The sequence below is a fragment of the Hermetia illucens genome, chromosome 1 (genome assembly GCF_905115235.1).
Source record: "Hermetia illucens chromosome 1, iHerIll2.2.curated.20191125, whole genome shotgun sequence".
Lineage (NCBI taxonomy): Eukaryota > Metazoa > Arthropoda > Insecta > Diptera > Stratiomyidae > Hermetia > Hermetia illucens.
Genome location: NC_051849.1, coordinates 107906242 through 107930108, shown reverse-complemented (window position 1 = coordinate 107930108; position 23867 = coordinate 107906242). Strand labels below are relative to the sequence as shown.

Genomic DNA, 23867 nt, shown 5'->3' with positions numbered 1-23867 from the left:
GTATATCTCGTAGTTTGGCAAAATATGAAGGATTATGTTGGATTTGTAGCTAAATACGGATAGAAAAATATGCGTTGAAATTTCTTACACAAGATGAACACAAAACCTTTATATCCGAAGCGCGAGCTTCCGGTATTCCGACTTGTTTGTATAATACGCAGTAACAAACATTCCAAATTCAAAATTTACGGTAGTGTCGTCCGCTCTGTGGCCCTCTATGGTTCTGAGTTTTAGTCGACTATAAAAGATAATGAACGGCATCTCGTAGTACTGAAGGCGCAGGTATTGTTCTGAACCAGTGGCGTAACGCGCTATGATCATATCAGGACTCGCGACTGCATCCCCTACCCAGTTTTCAGCCAAATACAAAAATAAAAACTTTTTCAGAAAGTACTAATCGATATCTTTCATTTAATTCTTCCATGAATGTGTATGGCTACATTCTGTGAAAAATAATGTATAACCCGTTTTCGCATGTATGAAGTCCTAATCCTAAGCCCAACTTAGAGCGATGCGATTCAGTACATGCTTGGTACTTCACAGTTCCAATCTTTCGACCAAATTTCTAGCCAGCAGGGATACATGAAGAAGAATTCATCCTAATTCTGAGATAACCGAATGCAGAAGGCCACAATGCTACCAACAGCAACTGAAGAAGTTCGAACTGGATGGGCACACAGAAGAATACTCAGAAGGTATAACAGAGACTATCGAAAAGATGCGTCAAATGCCTTATGTTTGCACACTTCACGAGCACATACACAGAATTGATCATGCTTGACGGTCGCCAAGTTATACAATATATCTTACGTCAGTAGGTCAGGGACTTTGTGGTCGAAACTAAACTGTGTTGCCTGAATTTGAGGACGTGGTAGACAACCTTGTTCTCGACAAAAGGAGGAAAATCTAAAGATGATTGCCGGTAGTTTTAACGGTTAGGTCATCAACTAGCGGAGTAGAGAGGCTAACGCAAGGGTGTGAAACCTATTACTTTTACGCACTTGGTGTAAGATGGCGTAAGCGTCTTTCAGGGGAGGAGTCAGCGACGAACTCGTACTCGAGTTAGGTAGTAGAGGGACTAACGCAAGGGTGCAAAGTTCATTGCTTTTTCTGCAATTAGACATAGTACTGGCCAGGCAAGGTGGTCTAAGCACCTTTTGGAAAGAAGTCGGCGCTGTAGTTGTTCCTGGTACATCCTGGCACGTTAATAATGACCTTGGGCAGAGCAGGTTTAGGAAACTGAAACCGTCAAAAACAAGAAGAACGTCAAGGCTAGTCCGTAAAACTTTTGATGAGTAAAGTTTCATAGAGCTAGACGGCTAAATCAATTTACCGAGTCAGATGCCTCCACGAAATGGTTACAAATACTGCTAAATATGACTGCAACTCCTACCGCGAGAAAGCACCAAAACTCCGGCTCAGGATGACGTATAACAAAAGGGCCTTCAGTTCATAAGTTTAACTAGATCGGATCGGCTATTTGCACTATACATATCCTAGGGAATATTTGCTGTACTGTGAAAGCGCCCAGAGCTAGAATGTGATGTGGTGTTTGGCTGGTCTGCTGGACTAAGACGACGGATGTTCTAGGTATAGAGGAGATCATGGTTTGAAAACCTAAAACACGTTAACGGTATTTGATGAAAATGGGAGCAATTGTTATCCAATAGCAAAAGCAAGAAACACCCAGCCATCGGCTTAACGAGGTCTTACCACCTACACGACGAAACGACATTATATGGCGGTGCATGTTTCTGTTATTATATTGGATATATTGCATAGGATACTGTTACAGCTTAAACACTCGATATAGTGGATGGAGAAAGAGGCGAAATGATGTTTTACCGGAAGAATGTACAGAGGAAAAGATTGGCACATCCGTGAAAAGAGTATCTTCTGGTGTCAATAAATCAGTCATAAAGGATTCTTCATGAATGGGATTTTAATATTTCACTCGAATGTCAATTATTCTCGTTAATTATAACGTCAGCATCATATTTGCATGGCTTATGGTCCAGTAATAAGTATCCAGATAGCTCAATAGTTAGAGCACAAGGCTGTTGTACAGAATGACGCGGCTCGAATCTTACTGGTGGCAGTGGGATTTGTATCATGATTTGACGTTGGATACCAGTCCACTCAGCTGTGAATGAGTACCTGAGTCAAATCCGGGTAATAATCCCGGGCGAGTGCAATGCCGACCACATTGCCTCCTAAGGGTACTATAATCCCATATACAGTTTGAATGAAGGGCTCTAACACATTTCAAGGCCTTGATCCAATTGGATTGTTACGCCAACGATTATTATTAAACGCACCACCGTGATTTGTTTTCAAATTTGTGGGTTGGTTAGTTTCGGAAAATAAGTCCTGTCTCAGTTTATGAATGTGTGCACATTTTAACTCCTTACTCGCGGACTTTACAATTCACTTCAAATCTAGTATCAGTTTCGGAAAGTACTAACGGAGACCTATATGATATATGACTATATCCGGTGAAAAAATTTTTTTTCATCCCCCCTTTGCATGCCGCCCTCAGACTCCATGTAAATTTATATCACTCGTTGTATTCGTGGGATTTCATAGTCCCAATATGTTCACCAAATTTCGTTCGGATCGGTTTAGCTGTTTTAGAGAAATGTGTATGTGACAAGCAGGCAGACATTGAATCGATTTTAATAAAATTTTGGTTTATACAAAACCATAAAAATGAAACGAGAATTAAAGCACACAACAGCCGTGCTGCGTCCAACTGATCAGCTACCGCAACAGTCCCGATCCCGTTAATTCTCCTTGCCTACTCCTGTACGAACAGAAGGGTCAACGAACGAGTTGCCCCGTCAATTTTCGCTTACACCATTGGAAAATTGTTAATAAACCAAATTTGGACATGTTCAAATGAAAATGGATTTTTAGGGGTAGGGAAAACCACTCAGTCATTAGATTTTTTTTTAAGCAAGGAAAATTAATTATTTTAAATGTTAAAGATTGGATAAATACCAAGATGGGAATTATGCAATTGAGGGGAGTAATTGGGGAAACTAAAGGTTATACAAATTGGGGGGAAACAAAAGAATATAACATATTATTGAATGCATTTTCTTGTCAGATTGACCTTGGAAAGGTCGAATACCGACCATGTCACCAAGCCGCCATCACAGCCATGCATTAGTTCCCGCTCTCCCCTCTGTAACAGTTGCATCATCATAAAGAAAGTATTTATTGTGCGTACGAAAAGAGATTTCTACAAGAATGTCCTTATTATATTCTGAATTATGAATGTTGCCGCCAAAGGCGATATCGCCGATACCATGATATGCATAACATTATTTTCTTCTCATAAAGGAGTTATTTAACAACCAAAGACGCGAATGCCATTAGTGTACTTTGCGGCGATATAATGCATCCCAACCGCCTAACATACAACACCTTATTTAAAATTTTTCATTCAATATGTTTTGCGGCGATCAAGAGTAGTAAAAGTCTGAAGGCAAAATCGCAGATAGATACCCCAGTATGGATCCCACAGTTTGAGAACCGACACCAACCACTCTGCTACCAAATCCTGCAGTTCTTTCTTAATGAAAAACTACACACGAAGAATGAAAACAAGTGTCTCGCGCTTGAAATTAAGAAGAGCATGTTTACTGTTCTTTTAGATGGCGGAGAAGTGTGGTACCATCTGAAAAGAACTACCAATCACGACGCGATGAAGGAACCTCGGATTGGACTCAATATGAAAATTTCCTCTTGGACCTTGCGTCCACTGCATAATACGTTGCTAAAAACAATGGAACCCGTCTGTCTAAAGCGTGGCATGCAAAATATAATAGCAAGTTCGACCAACTATTGTAATTAGATAGGGAGGGACTGAATATGAACAGTCCGTACATCGGCATCTACAAATGTGGCAATGACAGTGGATTACAGTTCATCCAAATAGGATTATTATACGAAATTGTTACTGAAAGAACGGAGTTAGTGTGGCAAGGACTCCATACAAAAATGTTGAGCTTTCAAGGCGAAACCAAATCCAAGTTAACCGCCACCATTGGTATTAGAACTTATCGGAGGTCCATTTAGATTCAGACTACTCATTGGAATGGCCCTCCAGGCTCGAATAAGGTTACCAGCAACAAGGTGAGGCCAAAGAGTACAACAATGAAACGGCAAAATTTTCATAATACATACAAGAGGGAAATGAACGGGTACCGGGGGGGTATCGCAAAAAAGTCGGAATGATGATGATTGTCAACCAGTAATTCAACAGAAAAATGCTTCATACCGAAGACTACAGTAACTGCAAATTACATGGATATGTTGAGAAGCCATTCTGATCTCCACCGAGCGGAAAAGTAGCTATTAGGTTGTTGCAAATGAAATGTCGGATATTTGAGTAAAATTTCAAAAAACTATAACTTTTATGAAAATTAATTTTATTAGTCAAAATAAGAACCAGCAGCTTCAATGCGTCATTCTGGAAACATGAGGTCGGGCATTATCATGGAGCAGTATCACTCCATCTCTGTTGACCAATCTAGGCCGCTGAACACGTAATTTCTCGTGCATTTCATCAAGTTGGGCACAATATTTCTCTGCATTAATTGTTTCACCACGCTCCAAAAACGAATAATGAATAATTCCAGATGCAGACCACCAAACAGTTACCATTACCTTCTTCGGGTGAAGGCTCGGTTTTGGCATGTGTTGTGGAGGCTGATCGGCATCTAGCCATTGCGCTGATCTGCGACGGTTGTCGTACAATATCCACTTTTCATCGCATGTCACTATTCTGCGCAAAAAGAGATTGTTCCTGTTGCGGTTGAGTAGAGAACTGGATATTTCCATTCGCAGCGCCATGTTTTGCTCGTTGAGTTTATGCGGAACCCACTTATCAAGCTTCTTCACCTTTCCAAGCTGTTGTAAGTGCCGAGATACTGTCGAATAGTGTACGCCTATTTTCTCTGCAATGTCACGAATCGATGATCGGAGATCAGATTCCACTATCAAACGCAACTCGTCGTTGTCGATCGATGGTCCTGGGTGTCCACGAGGTTCACTTTGGAGGGTCATGTCGCCTGATCGGAATTTTTCGAACCACCGCTGTGTCGTTCGTTCGTTTGCTGCGTCAGCTCCAAATGCTCTGCAAATGTTTCTGGTTGCCTCCGCTGCGTTGTGACCAAGTTTAAATTCATATAGAAAAAGTAGACGTTTTTGACTCCCTTCCATGCTTTTTTCTTTGAGTTTTACTTGGAACTTCAATGACGGTTGAAACTGAAATGACTCCTTGATCGAACGAACGACTATTTATACTCAATTATCCCATACCACCAGAGTCACCTTGCGGCAGTTTTAAACATTGAAATCATAACTAACTTCACTTCATTGAAAAATCCGACATTTCATTTGCAACAACCTAATATATAGATAGAAATGGGAAAGCCTGAAAATCATGAGTCTGCAAATACAGGGAATAATCTCACTAGTACAGAAAGTCTTACCAAGAAGCCATCACATGAAGCACCGAAGTGCGAAGTATCGCATGAATTACTTAATAATCACAATACCTGTTGGGCAATTTCTGAATTGAAAACCAACTATGGTGGAATATGAAAACGACCAACTACACGAAACATTTATCAACTTATACTTAACGATTGAGGAAACATATCAATGCCTAATATTTGGCGACGAGTTATTGTCTGTCCCATGCAACGAATTCAAAACTGTTGAAATATAACTATCAGCCTCAGTATCTTTTCAGCAGCTCTTGGGCTGTCTATGGTAGCGTAGCCAGTATACAAGTTTACATGAGAGGAGTCGGTACTTCAATAAAATTGGTAAGACCTGGAAGCGTACTACATGCACTCGTATTCGACCACGGGCGGTCAAGCCCGGGACTGCAAGGGGTTAATCAGAAATTGGTCTTGCAAAGAAGCTCACCAGAGTTTATCTGGTATCATGAGAGCCGAGATGACCATCTGAGAGTATATTTTCCAGAAGAATTCGTAGGAGATATGTTTTCGACCCGGTTATTCGCATTGGCCCTTTGCAGGAGTTTCATGGTGATTGTGGTTGTGTACATTTCATGGGCAGAGCTTCTTGTGCGATCAAGCTGAATTTGCGCTGCACAACTCAGCCCCACACCCCTTAATTGCGACAGAGGTATCAGATAGGCCTCGTATCCACTCATATGAATGAATTATTGTCGTCTTCAAATCAATACTTATTCAAAGAGGACCGCGGTTTTATAAAAAGTGGAAGTGCCATGAAGAGCTCGATACTGCTACATGCGTAGGTTAAGACTATCTAACTGGATAATATATGTTATTTTTTAGAAAAAGAAAACGTAGTAGATCCTTATCGCAAAGGAAGCGATGGCATGGATTAGGACGACAGGCTGCTACAAGGGTGCGAATTAGTAATCCTTGCACAAAGCTGGGATGTTTGGATTTCTTTACTAAACCACACCTAGACTGGGAACCGATAACGGTGATAATGATCTCTTTATTAGAAAAAGAAAACGTGGTAGACCTTGTCTCAAGGGAAGCGATGGTATAGATCAAGACGACAGGCTGCTACTAGAATTCGAATTAGTGGTCCTCAAACAAAGCTAAGATTTTTGGATTTCTTTTCTAAGCCAGACCTAGACCAGATACCGATGATGTATGATATGATCTCTGAGGAGATTAACATCCCTTTAAATTTCTTTTGTACTGAATTGTAGTATTTGCTTGCTCAACCAGTGTGTGGAATTTAGATCTCCGTTTCACATTTTTACCGAATTCAAGGATTATTTCGTTTCAAATAAATTACCTTTACTTAAACTTATTAAGCCTGAATCGAAATTGGAAGTAATTATATGTATACTTAAAAATAGCCTTCTCAAATTAGCGCTGGATTATTGAAATGGTGAGCTAATATACGGTACTGTAGAAATTAATAACGAGCGGGGCCCTAGAGAGAAAATCTAAACCCGGGGTGAAAATTATGCGAAAAAACAGGGTCCGGGCCGAAAAGTGTATAGCTTTGAGATGAAAATTCGACAGGTCCTAAACCTTTTTTAATAAAACTTTTATTCCGAGACCCCCGAAAAAACTCCGGGCCGGTCAGGCCTGGTAAGGAGAGAATTAGTGCAATCACGGTTCCGCAGTTTCTCTCTCTACATTGTACTGTATTCTATAATATATCTTGATGGAGAAAACTTCAGCAAATCTATTCAAGTGACCCAGAGGAATACTATTATTCTTATTCAGAGAGAAATATTCATATTTAACATGCATTTTCAAAGGTTAAATTTGAGTGACCGCATTATTTTTCATTGAAACTATACTCACGTTCCGAATCTGTACACTGGCAACCAAATCCAAATGCTTCAGAAGCCCTCTGAAATACTCAAACCCATCCAGTTTTGATGCATTTTCTAACACCCTCATAACTTCTGTCAGCGGCATGTTTCCTCCCAATTCCACTACGTCACCAACATCATAACTGCGTAGCTCAGTCACATTATTCACGTCGATGTAAACTTCAACACCTGAACTGCGGTATACGCCTTGGGCAGTATTCCCAGCGACAAGCATGTAGTGACGGTCTTGAATGTTATCCAAAATATCGAAGACCTCTGGCAAGCTATGCGGGTGATACCAAGTGCGATCCCCGTTAAACTTGACCATTTTCGGAATTTTGCATTTACGATCACAAACTTTACCAACTTTAGGGCAAATTTTTAAATCTTCAATGTCGACATCAACAAAATCATATTCACAATTCGACGCAAATGATTTCATAGTGTCGAGAATTGGGCGGTATCCTGTACATCTACACAAGTTCCCACCAAAGCTATTCTCAATCTCCTTTGATGTGATTCTTCCTTTAGATCCTTCTAAGAGGCTGTACATTTGCATGATGAATCCTGGAGAGCAATATCCACACTGCGTGCCGTTGAAATGGGCCAACCGTTCTTGTAACGGGTGGTATCCATCAAGGCGATTACCTAATCCTTCAATAGTGACAATTTCCCATCCATGGCACACGTTCAAAAGTGTAAGACACTGTAACAAAAAGCAAATTAGACTTTCTACCGCAATACGTTCCATTTTGCGCACTTACCGAATATACTCCTCGACTAACATATTGGTTAGGTGACAGGATGACGAAATCGAGCCGTGACGGTGCAGGCACCGCATCCTCCTTCATAGCAATAGAACTTGGTTCCAAACAGTTCTGCATGATCACGGATGAATGTATTCAAAGTTATGCTGGCCGGTAAATCCTCAGATTTTACTATATTGTACGAGATTTATGAGAAGAAACAAATAATATTAGTGTCTTTAGTATGAGTAGATCACACTGCACGATTTAGTGCTGTGCAAACTCATTTAAACAAATGGGGAAGCCAAAAGCTGGACGCTTCAGGTTAACTACCGCGCCATGGCTTTGGATGCAATAAAGTCACGCGCATTAATAAGTTTCAAGTGGTATAACTGTGATAGTAATAGGCACATTTCCACGAAACCTTGCAGTATTATGCATTATACTATCCTCTGTGCTGGTGCTCACCTAAGAACAAACTAAGGGGGTTCTTTCAGTCAATTTCAAAAAGTTTGTAATGTACTGTTAGTAGGTTTGTTAAGGCAGATATCGGAATGGGATCTTGAGGCCTAGATTTCATAACAGCGCATCGTCCTGATTTTTTTTTCAAATTTTTGAGTTGAGTAGATTCCGAAAATGAGTCCCGTCTCAATTTAAGTGTAAACATTTTGACTCTTTGTTCTCGCAGTTTGCAATTAATGTCAAAACTAATATCAGTTTCGAACTTATCGAGACTATTCATTTGATGCCTCACATGACAATATTTGGTGAGAAAAAAATTTAATATTCCCTCTTTGCATGAATGGGGAGCCTCCTTTTAAACTCAACGTAAATTAATGTCACTGTTTGTTTGGGAGTTCATAATTCCCAAATATTTACCAAATTTCGTTTGAATCTGTGTAGTCGTTTTAGAGCAGGCACACAGCCAAGTCATGAATGGATTTTAATAAGGTTTTGTTTGGCACAAAATCTTAAACAACAATACGTAATTTCAGGAAAAAACTCTCTTGTTTAACAATGGAGGGTGGGCTTTTCATGAAAAAAAAAATTAAGGAAAAACACTTAGAATAGTGTCGTCTTTTAATTTTGATTCATTAAAGTGTTCGCATGTGTGCAAATTTAAAATAAGACAGAACTCATTTTCAGAAACTTTTCAGAAAATCTGAAAAAATCAGAGGGATGCCCTTCTATGAAATTTATGTGTCCCATTTCGATATTGGATTAGAAATTGACAAGAGGACAAAGGAGGATAAAGAGGGGTATCCTTGGAGTACCAGTGGCAGTACCATGGAGGATTGTATTCCCATAACACTTATAACTTATCTTTTTCGCGAAAAATTAATGCAACTCAAGCCAGTGGCAGGCATTACTCTGGCCAGTTTGGAGGAAATCCGACTATTATTAACAAAGTTACAGAAGGTGAAACTTTTATATTTTATCTTAATTTGCTGAATTCTAACACGTGTATGACGTCATCATAACATCTCAATTCGTCAATACCACAACAAAGTGAACGCATATGAATCGGAAGTCGCAAAGAAACATTTCGTTTTAAGTTTTTAATCATTTATTTAATTTAATCTATTTATTTAATTTAACGGACAACAAACAGTAAATTCGAATTATTTATTGTCCTCAGGAGGAGGAGCAAGCAAAAAACTTATCCTACTGTTTAAAACTACTTAAAGTAGGGAAGTTGAAAAGGACCAAGCTTGTTGCATATCAATATAAATTACTCGAGACAGATATTCGTATGTGTTTATATGTACATATATACTAATGAAGCTTTTGGGTAGTTCAGATAGATACATCTGTACATTAAACGGTAAAAGCGGTATTCAACATACATACTATATATGTCATATGTATGCTTTTGTGCACAAACTCCGCCATGCTATTAACGAAATATGCTGGTCGGAAGCCCAGGTAAAGACATGATCCACAAAGCGGCCTCTGCAACCCTCGGGGTCACAAAGCCAGTTAAGCGGCACATCAACCGAGATACTTGGCTTCGGAATGATAATGCTGAAATGAAGGTCCGTGAAAAGAAAGCCTCTATCACAAGTTTCTCGACGATAAAACGCTCGCCAATTGACAAATTAATAAGAATGCCAAGCGGGAAGTAAGGGAAGCGATCGCTGTCACCCGAGCGGACCATAACAAAAATCTTCACGATAAATTGGACACTCGGGATGACAAGTGATAGCTATATCGACTTGCTAAAAGCCGAAATGGACACTACTGTTGCGTTAATGACAAGAACATTACTTTGCTTACCAACCGTCGAGCCGCGGCGGATAGTTGGCGAGAATATTTCGAGCAGATTTCCACAGAAGCATTTGCTCATCCTCCACTTCCACAATCATTGCCGATGTTTGGAGCAGTTCCAAGTATCTTCGGTTTTTCGGTTGAGTATGAGAATCTCTTTCTCTTCTCTCGCTTTTACAAGTTTGTACTTTTGGGCCCTTTACTTACTTTGCTACTGATGTCAAATGGAAAACTTACTTCGTAAAGAAATGTTCGAAATCTTTCTTTTCATACCCCACACGATTATATTCGGTACACATAAATTTTGTGCTCTCCCTTCGTTTGTATGAAGATACCGCTGCATACAAAATAATAATAATAGAGTGCAAGGTATGCATAAGATTTCATAGTCTATATACGTTCACCAAATTTCACCTCAAGAAGTGAAGCGATTTCCGAGAAAACTACGTTCAAGAGATAGGCAAATGGACAAACATATGATAGACAGTGAACCGATTTTAACAACGCTCTCTTTTACCCTAATAACGGTGCAGGGGGAAAGCACTTTGATGGTCAATTTCGCCAATTTTTTAAATCTTTGGGATAGCTCTTCCCTCTTAGGCCACTCAGGATGGTCATTTGATCATCCTATTAGCTTCATTACAAATGGCGCCCAACGTGGAGCCCAACATTTCCTGGATTCAGACCAAATATTTCTTATTTACAGGTTTTCTGAATCAGTAGAAGATAGCCTATTCCGACTCACAACTTCGTTTGATGGTGTCGGATAGAGAATCACTAGATTCTCAACATTGTTCCCGGCTAGGCTCCACATACACTTGCCTTTTTCCCGGCCGCAAGTGTTTCTAAGCCTCAATTTACTTTCCCACCTTGTAACGTAGAGTTTCTTGCCTTCGTAGAATACCGCAAGAGCTAGTCGTTTGTTATGTTTGTCTTTGAGATTTAACGTCTCGTAGGTCATTGCATTCCTAGAAGTCTCTGAATGTCTGGGCTTTTGCGGCTGCTGGAAGGTATTGCCACCCGAGCTTCTGAGGAGTGTCCTTCCCTATCTTTATGTGAAACAGCTATCAGTTCGTTTCAGAATTTGGAGAAAACTAAACATTCTTTTTTCTTTCTAGGGACGAAGTAACGGGTGAGATGAATGCTTAATGGAATACGAAGGTAGCCGGCTACAAGCTGTGCCGTTCCGCCCACAATGATTCATTCTTACTTTGCTCTCTGATTCCAAACGAAGAAGATGATCGCAATCCCTTTTGCTTATTTTATTATCCAGTTCTCTGCAACGGGTAGCAACTCGATTGTTGTTTCTTCCTTAATATGTTCTTTGTGCGGAGGCTTTTCTGCACATATGTGTAACCCAAAAGCTGAGGTTGGGATGGCATTTTGGTCATCCAAGAGTTTTGAAGAGTTGTGATTAATGAAGTTGGCAATTTAGTTAGGGAGGAGTCCTCAAGTTTATTTATGTACTTCGGTCACGTTCGAAGACTCCTCCTATCCGCCGTCAGACCACACCCAATCAGGAAGTTCTAGCACGACGGTCCATGTTAGAGGACCTTATTATGTGGCGCCGGAATCAGCCGTCGGTGCCGTATCTAGAAACCAGGTTGACGTCTAGGCTGAGCCTGTTTGTCAAGGAGGTGTTGGATGAAGAACAGCGAACTTCCATGTTTAAAAACCCTACGAAGATTGATTGACCCCCAGGCCTGTTTTGTTTCCGTCGCCATAACCTCCATCAACTCTTCCAGCCAGTTCGTCGGGACCTATGCGTGGCCTGATGTCTCCGGACAAAATATATCAAATCTTGAACTCTTGGGGCCTAAAATATGACTGAACTACCAATAAATAAATTCCTTTTAGGGTAGAATCCTTCCTTCCTCATTCGACTATGCATTTAATTTTTTCTCTGTTGTTGGAAAACGCCAACATACTACTTACTGGCGAAGCGACGGACTGCTACTGGGAGTATCGACAAGGCAACCCAGTCGCTCAGTGGCCGGATCTGCGGGACACTCTCCGGAATCAATTTCAGGATCGTTTGCCTGACATTACAAAGGCATTCGACGTTTCCTGTCCAGACTCCAGCAACCGTCTAAGGAGGCGGAACTGTTGGAAACTCTGCGTTGCAACCTGAGACCCGAGATCATTCAAGATTGCGAGGGGGGGCTACGTCGTTTTTGCTATGACTGTGGAACACCAAACTTCATGAAGCCGCAGTGCCCGCGCTGCGCGCTGCCAAAAAACTGGAAACTCGTTCCCCTGGGGAAGGGAGCCGCAGACCTCAATTGGCATCTCAACACTGGTGCACTCCCGGTCCGCTTTACTTGTTAAAGCGATTCGAAAATTTGGCTCGAGGCTGTCAATGGCAGCTTTTCGTCTTTCTAGTCGGATGGCTTAGAACGTACAAGTCTAACGACACATGTCATCGATGTCGGGAATATGAACCCATAAAACAGAAACACTTCTCAGTCTCTCCCGCGATCGAAAAGCTCTACCAAGAAATTGATCGGATGCTGGCTTTGGGAATCATCGAGGAATCGCAAAGCGCCTGGTCTTCGCCAGTCACCATTGTGATTATACCTGGAAAAGTGCCACTTTGCCTTGATACGCGCAAAGTAGGTACGGAGGAGGCTTATCTTTCATCATCGAGGGGATTTTCAATCGCCTACCGAAAGGCTAGATTCGTCACGAGTCTCGATCTGAAGGATGCGTTCAGGCAAATTCCTCTGGATGAGGCGTCCAAGGATAAGAATACCTTCACCGTTCCAGGGCGACCACTCTATCAGTTCGTGACCAGTGCCGTTTAGGCTCTGCAATGCACCTCAAACCATGTAGCCACTGATGGGCAAAATCATCCCTGCCCACTTGCGCCATCAAGCCTTTGTATATTTCGATGACTTACTGCTCACCACAGAGACCTTAGATCAGCATTTGCTGCTCTTAAATGAAGTCGCTCTCTTTACGAGACGAGTCAGTTCTGCTGTTCTGAGGATGCCATTTCTGCATAGCTCTGACTTCTCCAAAACTTTTGCCATACATTGTGACGCAAGTCAACATGGCATAGGAGTGGTGCTGATGCAGAAGACAGAGAAGTGAGATGAAGTTACTATAGCGTATATGTCGAAGAAGCTTACTCAGCCTCAGCAGTGGTGGAGAAAGTGCGCAAATTCCGAACGTATATTGAAGGCACAAGTGGTAACTGACCACGTTTCGTTTAAATGGCTGATTAACCAGTCCGACATTAGAATGGTCAGATGGGCATTGAAGCTTTAAGGATTCCCGTTCATCATCAGACACAGGAAGGAATCGCAACATCTGGTTCCGAATTGTCTTTCTCGAATATATTTACTAGCGGAGGTAGATGCCTTGGAGAGAAGTGGGAACAACGCCAAAGTGGATTTTGATTCACGACACTTTCGGTCTGCGGACAATTTGTGATTGATTGAGTGTATTAGGAAGAACAGCTGTGCAATGGATTGGTTTACAAGCGAACCAATCATGCTTTAGGAGATGAGCTGCAAGAGCAAAAGGCTTGGAAGCTTCTAATTCCGGAGGAACTGACGACTGAGTTTATAAAACCTTGAATAGACTGTGGTTGTGGTTTTATTGTCCTAAAATGGATTCACAACTCAAGGACCATACCCGCAATTATAAAACGTGCAAGACGTCAAAAACTCCCAACCTCAGGATTCTGAGAACAGAGGTTCAGATGCGCATCCTCCAAACAAGAGCGACACAGGAGAGGAGTTACAGCTTGAGATCCCGAGCCGTGAATTTCAGGTCAGAGATATCGTGTAGAAACGCCTCTTTAAGTTAAGTAGTGCAGCAAAGCGGTATAATGCGAACCTGGATCAGAAGTTCGTAAAAGCGAAGGTCATGGATGGTCGTAACGTCACTGTCTAGATCTTTGGCTGCCTTTCCTCGTAAAGAACGCAGTGAGACAATCACTGCCCGTAAGCAGCTGAGTTCACCCGCAGTGATTGTCTCACTGCTCTTCAACTGTCTTTCCTCCAGCGGGTCCCGGAAACCCAGTTGCCCTGTAGTGGCCGCGGCTTACCGACGGGAGCGAAATCTCATTCGCCTTTTTCTGAATTGATTTGCTCAATTAATGCATTCAATAATGTGCAATTACCTTAACTTTCGCAGCAGATTACACATCATTGAATGCATTTGAGCGAATTGATCTTGACAGAAACGAATGATTTGCCGGATCTGAGGCGCATGCGTATGTTGCTGCAACATAAACCCTCGAAGTTCAATCGGAGTCCTTCTTTGCGATTTCGTTCGAGAAGGAGTCGTCAAGTTATAAAAGTTCTTTTTATATAGTCCGCGGTCCGCCTTCGAGAAGATAGAGAATCCCTCTCGGCTATAAAGGGCGAAAAAGAACAGTAGGAAAGGAAGTTGGCGAGTGAGGATGTGGATGTCGTGGAGGCGCACTCGTAAAGTCGGGGAATTTGTTTTTTGAGTTATCAGTGGATAGTTTTCGATTATGTGACGACGGCCAATTGTTTCAACTGTATATTTATAAAGATATGTTCTAAAAAGTCGTTAATTAAGTTTTGGGAAATTTACAAGTAGTCATGAGGCGGCAGGACAAAAAGCGAAAGAAAATATAGTCTGCTTTGATGACGTAATTAACAAACGACAAAACGTTTGTCAAAGAAGAGCTTGCTTTGATTCTGCTAACGTCGTGAATTTCATCGGTTTCTCGCTGAAAAAATCTTCTAGTGATTTGTGGGAAGTTTTAGTTTCGAGGAGCTGCAGGGACACCTCCTCCATTAAACGTACGGCATACAGAGAATATCGCATTTGTAACTTCCGAAAATTTCTGGTCGGAATGTCTGCCAGGCATTTCCCCGTTCGTGTGTACGGCACTGGGAGGACCCAGGAAAGAAAACAACCAAAAGAAAACTTCATTTTTGTTACCTGCGAGGAACAACCGTTCTTTTTTTACTTGGAAAAAGGAAACTACTGAAAAATTCTTCAGTTTCTCGTTGGAAAAATTTCGCGATTAATCAAAAAGTATCCTGGAATATTTTAACGTTAGGTTCATAATTTTATTATATTTCAAAAAGCCCACGGACCCTCTTCCCGCCCAACCGGACCGAGGGGCGACCAACCTAAGGATGGGCTGAAGGCAACATCCAAAGGCCCGCATCACAGCGATGATGCGTTTTAACGCAAAGTGTGTGCGACCATGCGAAAATGTATTGCTACATCCCGATTGTCGCAAACACTTCAGCCAATGACGCGGAGGTCCTACACTACAGAGACATGGATCTTATATTGAAGACAGTGCGGATCAAGACTGAAACCCATTAGGTCAGATTGTTACCGGACAGGACTCTTCGGACTATAGCACAGGTTGCAAGGATAACCGCTTTTTGCATCTCCATGTATAGTCCAGCCCTAAGATCGAGCGTTTCCAGCGCTTTATGTAAGTTCTGCGGGACTAATCCCGTCGCTGAAATTATTACTGGGACTACTTCGATCTTTTGTATTCTCCAAGTCTGCTTCATATCATCTGCCAAGGGGCCGTAGTTCCGGATTTTTTCGTGCTGTTTTTCAACAGTGTTCCGGTCCAACGGTACGGCTACATCGATTATAAAGCACGCTCGTTCTTCCTAGATCGGGTCTGTTATGATTAACACTGTGGTCGGTGGCAATAGTGTGGTCCCACAGTAGTTTGACCCGATCATTTTCCAAGATTCTCTGCGGAGTATACTTGTAGTAAGGATGGTAGGTTACCACTAAGTTATACTTCAACGCAAGGTTTTGATGGAGAATCTTGCAGACGGAGTTATGACGATTGGTGTACTCGGTACCGCTCAACATCCTGCACGCAGATGTTATGTGCTGGATGGTCTCCTCTTCACAGTTGCATAACCTACAACTGGAGTTGGTGATTGAGGAGTCGTGAAGAATGTACCGTTTATAATTTTTTGTTGGGAGCGAAGCATCCTGAATTGAAGTTAGGAATGCTTCGGTCTCATAGAAAAGTACACCATTTGTCAACCATTTGTTGGAGGCTTTGATGTCAATGCCTGACAACAACAAATTTTTTATATGACCTCCGTGAATGGGTTTTTCTTTCCACATGTCGATCTTCTGTTGGACTGAAGTAACATTCGACATGGGATCCCATTCTCTGCTTCTCAAGTTCAAAGGAGATAATTTATTATCTGCCATGACGGTAGCCTGATGTATTTGGCTAGAGGATTGTTTCTCGTAGAAAAACTCACGAAGAGAATGCACTTGATTGTAGTGCATCGTTTTTAAATCAAGTACCCCCCTTCCTCCCTGATGACGTGGGATAGTGATCTTCAATTTTTCGGCAGCTCTATTGTGCATGTTGTTGTTTGCAAGAACTACCCTTACCCGTCTATTGACAGATTCAGTAATCAGTATTACTCCACTGTATCACACCGAAAGTGTATAGAAGGACGGGAATGGCAAAGGTGTTGATTGCCATGATTTTATTTTTCCCGTACAGCTCAGTTTTAAGGACAAGATCCAGACGCCGTTCAAATTCCCCCAGCAACTTAGATATAATTATTGCCACAGCGGGTGTTGTTGCTTGCAATATGCCGAGGTATTTGTAGACGTCGTCCGAATCCATGCCCTCAATTCGGATGTTATTTTGGCTGTATCCTTCGTTGTCGGTGTGTTTTCCTCGAACAATTGTTTTTATGCGACATTTCTCCAAACCCAACTGCATGCCGATATCCCTGCTGAACTGGATGGTGATATCTAGCAAGGAGCGAAGTTGGTTCTCGTCTTTGGCATACAATTTGCTGTCGTCAATGTACATTAAATGGCTCAATGTACATTTCGACAATATGCCATGCTTGACTTGGAACCCGTATTTGCTTTCATGCAAAAGATGGGATAGCGGATTCAAAGCCAAACAAAACCACAGTGGGCTTAGAGAGTCGCCTTGGAAAATGCCACGCCTGATTGGTATCTCTCCTGATGTTTGCGAAGATACCGATAGCTTCGTGCTCCAATTCTTCATTACTGTTCTCAGTAGAAGAACAACATTCGGGTTGATTTTATACAAGCGTAACACTTGTAGTAACCACGAATGTGATATGGAGTCAAAGGCTGATTTATAATCGATGTAGGCTGTCGAGATGTTTCGTTTTTGGTGGACAGCCTGCTTTACAGCTACCGTATCGATTATAAGCTGTTCTTTGCAGCCTCGGGAGCCTTTTGCGCATCCTTTTTGCTCCTCAGCTATCAATTTATGAACATCAAGATGTTTTGAGATGTTCGCGCACAGAACTGAAGTGAAGACCTTGTAGATGGTAGGAAGACAAGTAATTGGTCGACATTTTGAAGGGCAAGAGACACCCTGTTCCTTGGGGATGAGGAAAGTTATCCCCTTGGTGAAAAATGGTGGAACTAAATCAGGATCGGCAATCATCTGATTAAATTGATTTGCCAATATCCTGTGAGTGCTCTTGAACCGCTTCAGCCAGAAGTTGTGAATCTTGTCAACTCCTGGCGCCTTCCAGTTACCTGCCTTGTCAAGGACTGCTTTAACGTCGACTTCAGTTACGTCAGGCATGGTCATTTCGGGGAGGGCCTCGCATGAACGCATAAGGTGTGGGAGCCACGCTGCTTCTAAATTGCAACGACTGGATTCGCTCCAAACACTTCTCCAGAAGTCTTCTGCCTGATCCAGATTGAGGTTACTTTCCCTACCTGACTTGATGAGATTTTGTGGAATCCTCGTTGGTTCTGGAAGAACAAGGTGTTGTCTGTCCTTCGCTGAAAGCTTTTCTGATACCTACGGATGCGATTGGAGCATACCGCAAGTTTCTGTTTCAGCACCTCGAGGATTTCTTCGATTGGCATATCATTGGACAGATGGTAGTTTCCAATGATGTTCGCAACGCATCTGTGCACTCTTGGTGATGGATTTCCAAGGAGTGCTTGCGTCACACGACCAATCTCCTTTCTCAACTTTTCGACTCTTTTGTTGAGTCGAAACACCCAGAACGGTAAAGTCCTTCTGCGCATACCTCTGTTATTCGCTCTAAGATGTTGGTTATGGAGACGAATAACCGTGGCAGCTGCAACGTAGATCAGGCTGTGAACCTCTGTAGCAGTAATCTCGCTAGCCAAACGATCAGCCAAAATTCTGTCAACGGCAGCAATGATGTTAGTAGTTGCCGAAGTAAACTTCAGTTTTGGGATCGTTGGCCTAGCGTCTGGGAGAATCTCAGCATACTCTGTGAATGCGACCTGGAATGCGGTCAAAGCCTCATTATAAATTGGGTCGACATCCCCAGTTACTAAGCTTCTCCTGACTACTGGATTCATGGAGTGCCTTACAGGTGGAGTACTTGTGTTACTCCTTTGACTAGTCCGGTAATTTGATGACTCCAGCCCGAGCTCAAGTGAAACCTCTTGGAAGATTTGTTGCCTAGTTGGTAAGGCAACTCGGTTGTTATTCACGATCACTCGGTACTGGTTGACGACGTTCTGTTCCGGAACATGACTTAGCTCCGGAAATCGGGTTATGAACGCGTCATGTAGTCGATGTCTGTACCCTGATGGATTCCGTTCCAAATCCGTGACACGGTAATAGGCGCGGACGATAAATTCGTTGAGTTGGTTCGTCCAAACCATACGACGCCTAGGTCTCCCGTCCCTGGTGGTTGACGGCATAACCGCCAAAACATCCAAGGGCGAAGAGCCGCTCTGATGTTGTTGAACGACCCTTAACCGTGTTGGGTACTGTCTTCGTGTCCCTGGGGTCCCATTTAAAGAATTTAAACCAAAGTCCCCAATTTTATTCCCACGAGTAATGGGGAACCAGTCAGCCCTGCAACAGAGCCCCAATGTTGCAATGCCCCATGGTTACCTCCAAAGGTAGGGAAGGTATTTGGAGGGGAGCCGCTGAAATACAGTGTAACGTCACTGCAATTCATTCGATAGGCGCGTCGATCCCTTCACCCCGGATTACGGATTTGTTATGGAGGTTTACTCCCCCTGAACGGGAAGAATCGGTAAGGGAGGACGAACACAAAGGGAAACGTTCTGCTTGTCCGCGGCTACTTATTTACAAGATTAACTTGCGATATTCGTAGCTGACCCGGTGGGTCATGTCATTATCCGCAACCCATGACACGCGCCTGGTCGCATGCAGCTCTGCGTTTGCAACTCAGGTGAGGATAAACCTGGTACGCCAGGTTATATTTCTATATATTTTGTTTTGTATTTTGGAAATATATATAATTTTCTCCTTGGAAACCAACGGCACATACACATCACGAGCTCGTAGTGACAACGTATATATGTTTTCTGTTAAATTTTTTGTATTATTCCTATTCTTTTTTTTTTCGGAGCAACAATCTTGGCAAATGTCGGACTTTACCTAATACTAGCACGAAATGCAAAGTATTTGAGATCGGACGATCCTCAACGTCGCGCCCGTATGCAAAATGATGTACTTCCGCATGGTTGGAACTAGACTGTTCTAAAGTCCCAGGACATCAAGGGAAGCCGTGAGGGATTTAGGTACATTACCTGTAGCTGAAAATATTATAGGAACTACAGCCACCGGCTCGAGATGCCACATTTCTTTGATTTCCCGGGCCACCTTCTTCTCCACGTATTTCCATTCAATGTTGCTGTTATGGGGGGAATAGCAACATCAATAATATACGTCAGGCTTGTTATGTGGAGTATGGCGATCAGTTAGAACTTGCCGGTCCCAATGCATGCGTGAGTGAAACTATCAAGTACTGCTTCCGGCTCATATCGGTAAACCGGACATGTGCCCGTGATCAGCCCATGCTTGTATGCAAGGTTTTAATGTCCACCAGTTCTTTCATGATGATTTTTTTCAGGTTTTGTGTGAAACAAAACCTTATTAGAATCGATTCGATGTCTGTCTGTCCGTCTGTCTGTCTGTCTGCCTTCTGTCTGTCCGTCTGTCTGTCTGTCTGCCTTCTGTCTGTCCGTCTGTCTGTCTGTCTATCACACCCGATTTATTCGGAAACGAAACGAAAATTGGTAAGAGTATGTGATCTGCCGTTCCCTTTACATGCAGTAACTGGCGCCATTTTGTGTTAAGTTTAAGGGGGGCGGGGGGGGGGGGGGGGGGGGGGCTCCCCATACAAGTGAAAGGAGGCTACAACATTTTTTTTCACAGAATGTAGCCATGTGGGGTATCAAATGAAAGGTCTCAATAAGTACTTTTCGAAACTGGTTCAATATTTGATATTGGGTGAAACATAGGGGAGTGAGAGCTCAAAATATGACCATCAATAAGTGTAACAGGTCTCGTTCTCAGAACCTATCCAACCGAAAAATCCGAAAAAAATAACAATAGTGCATCTCTATGAAATCTAGGCCTCAAAATATATCCGGTTCCGATATCTGTACAAATAAAGTTAATACTAATATATTTCCACATTTTAGAAATTTACCCGGCACCCCCCTTATGTTCATCGCAGAAGAAGAAAATTTAGCAAGTGTAATGAAGAACATGGTGCACAATTTGGTCTAATTTGAAAAAAATCCAACTATTATTAACAAAGTTATAGGGGGTGAAACTTTACAATTTTTTGTGAATTTCGTGCACTCTACAACCTGCATGACGTCATCATCACATATCAATTCGTCAATACCACAACGAAGTAAGTTAGTATGAATTGCGTGAAAAAGAATTATTTTGTTCTAGTTTTTTAATCATTTGTATATAAATATCAATTATTCCAACGAGACATGTGTGTATGTAGGTATATAGTATATGCGTGCTAATGGACTTTGCGGGTAGTGCCTAATTCAGATAGATATAAGAAGTAAATGGGAAATATGGGTACGATCAATTTATATACGTGCTTATATGTGTACAGTATTCGGAAATAGGCAGTTTGTTTGTTTAGGGTGAGTGTGATATCTATGGCTGTAATATGTACGTATGTCTCGTAGTTTGGAAAAATATGAAGGAATATGTTGAATTTGTAGCTATATACGGACGGAAAAATGTGCGTTGAAATTTCTTAGATAAGATGAACACAAAACCTTTATACTCGAAGCGAGAGCTTCCGGTATTCCGACTTGTTTATAAGCTCGAGTGGCGACCACGCCGTCCTGAATGGCACACATCAATCCTCCGTTTCAGCAAAGAGCTCCACAGAACACAGGCATCTGTTCGACAAATGTAAATCGACAAATGACTGCCAAAGGCAATTCACGTGCTTACCGGGCATTGCCTTCGACTTCCATTCATCGATTCCACTCTTGGTCCGACTTCACCCCAACTCAGAGGATTGAAAGATCGATCCTTCAAGTTAAGTGGGGTCAGTCCATAGTCTGCCATACAGACAGCCGCAGCGAGTCGACTTGGCGATGATGTTGTGCCGCCACGTCAATCACGCCCTTACCTCCAACGTCACAAGACAGGTTCATCCGCTCCACGGCAGACTTTGGATGATGCATTCGGAATTTGGACATAGTTATCCCTATACGCCGTTGAACTTTTTCCAGATCGGTCTTCGTCCACGGCAATATTCCGAATGCATAAACCAGTTAAGGGATAGCGAATACATTGAACGCGCTTATTTTATTCTTCCCCGCGAGTTGCGATTTCAGTACCAGTTCTACGCGCTCGCAGGAATTCGGACAGCAGAGCATCCCTCAGATCACCAACTCGAGCATGGGTTCCTTGCAGAATTCCTAGGTACTTGTAGAAGTCTGCCTCATTCATAGCTTCGATATGGAGGTCACCAATGCTATATTCGGCATGCGGCTCGTGATGACCTTTGCGGATAACTTGGATTCAACATTTGTCTAATCCAAACTCCATCCGAATATCACGGCTGAACTAGTTTACTATTCACAACAGACTTCTACGATGACCGACAGTACCAGCATACAGTCAGTCAGTTCGCACTTAACACGTAGGCCATATTTAATTGCAAAACCATGCCCTCTAGCATCATTCAGTAGCCATGAAAGGGGGTTCAGTGCCATAGAAAATCAACGAATCCCCTTGGAAGATGCCCCTCCGTATACGGATGAGGTATTAACACCCTTAGATACGCACTATTTGGTGTTGTGCCACCATTTCATGACTGTTGCCAAAAACTTAACCAGGTATGACGGACGCTCTCGAAAGCCTCGATATAACAACTAAAGAGGTCTCCTTGGCCTCTAGTTGCTTTAACTACCGACTCGATAATGAGTTGCTCTTTGGAAGCCCTTAACCCAACGCGGCAACCCTTCTGCTCCTCGAATAGAATATTGTTGGTCTCGAGTTGCACATTGACCCTAATAATGGACGTTATGTATTTGTAGAGAGTTGGTAAGCAAGTAATCGGTCTTGCGTCTACGGGGTCATGCACCATGTCCTTCTTAGGGATAAACTAAGTTATCCCCGCAGTGAGGATGACCGACTCATGACTTGATTTATGTTGTGTGCCAACGCGCTGGTAAATTTCTTATACCAGAAATTCTGCACCCGATCCAGACCTGGGCCCCTCCAGTTCTTCGAGCTGTTACATTCTGGATACGTCTGGAGTAACTGGCACCATATCTTCCTAACCTGACTGCATATGACAAAAAGTTTCTGCTTTAGTCTGCCAAGAATTTCAACTACAGGTGTTTCGCTAAGGATGGCATAGTTTCTGTTAATACTCTGCACTTTATTTCTCATCCGTCTGCTGGTATTGCCAGTGCAGATCAGGATCAGTCTTGCAATGTCTTGCATAGGTGAGTCTCGCTGACATTCCAGACGAATTCTCCTTCTCTCCGGTCACACAAACCAATGACACGAAAGCAAATCTTTTGGCCGTGCAATCTGGCAGCCGTAACTGCACCACAATACACAAGTGATTGTAGTTGCACCAGCGACATATCAGCACACAGTCGAAATGCAATCTAATTATTTAATTGAGGTAGAATTCCCAGAATTGCTGGAGATACAGAGAGCCTGGGAATACCTGGTCTATGCAAAGGATCCATTTCCGTGAATTCTATATACGCTCTTTGGAATTCGTCCCGAACCTCAGCGGAAACCTCAGCGGGATGGTAAAGAAGGGTGCTTCGGCGAGTACTGAACCTGTCGCCTGCAGTGCGGCGTGGTGTTGTTGATGCCGCCGCCTCTGGCCCCATCGACTCTCGGTCACCAGTTTCCCCGATGACTTCAAGTCGAACACGCTCCCTGATGGTGGCCGAGATTGTGTCGCTGCGAGTAATAAAGCGGTACTGGTCTGCGACTCGCTGCACAGTCACGTGCGCGAATTGCGGGAAACGCTCGACGAATCTCTGGTGCAACAAGGGGCGGTAAGATGTTGTACCCGCCCCGCCGTTATTTCGTAGTAGGAGCGGATGATGAAGAGGTTCATTTCTTCAGTCCACTTCATCCACTGTCTACGCAAACCTGCTGAAGTGGTCGCCACAGATTCTGGCGAAATAGCTGCAGTATGCGGAGCAATGCTCCCGGCCGTCGTGGCACCAAGACGTCGAACCGCCCCACGGCTAGCGGTTCC

General features: G+C 42.7%; 1 pseudogene; it reads right to left on the bottom strand.

Moving 5' to 3' along the window:
• The window catches only part of LOC119646561, a 94325-nt pseudogene that overhangs the window by 56214 nt on the left and 14244 nt on the right, over window positions 1-23867 (bottom strand).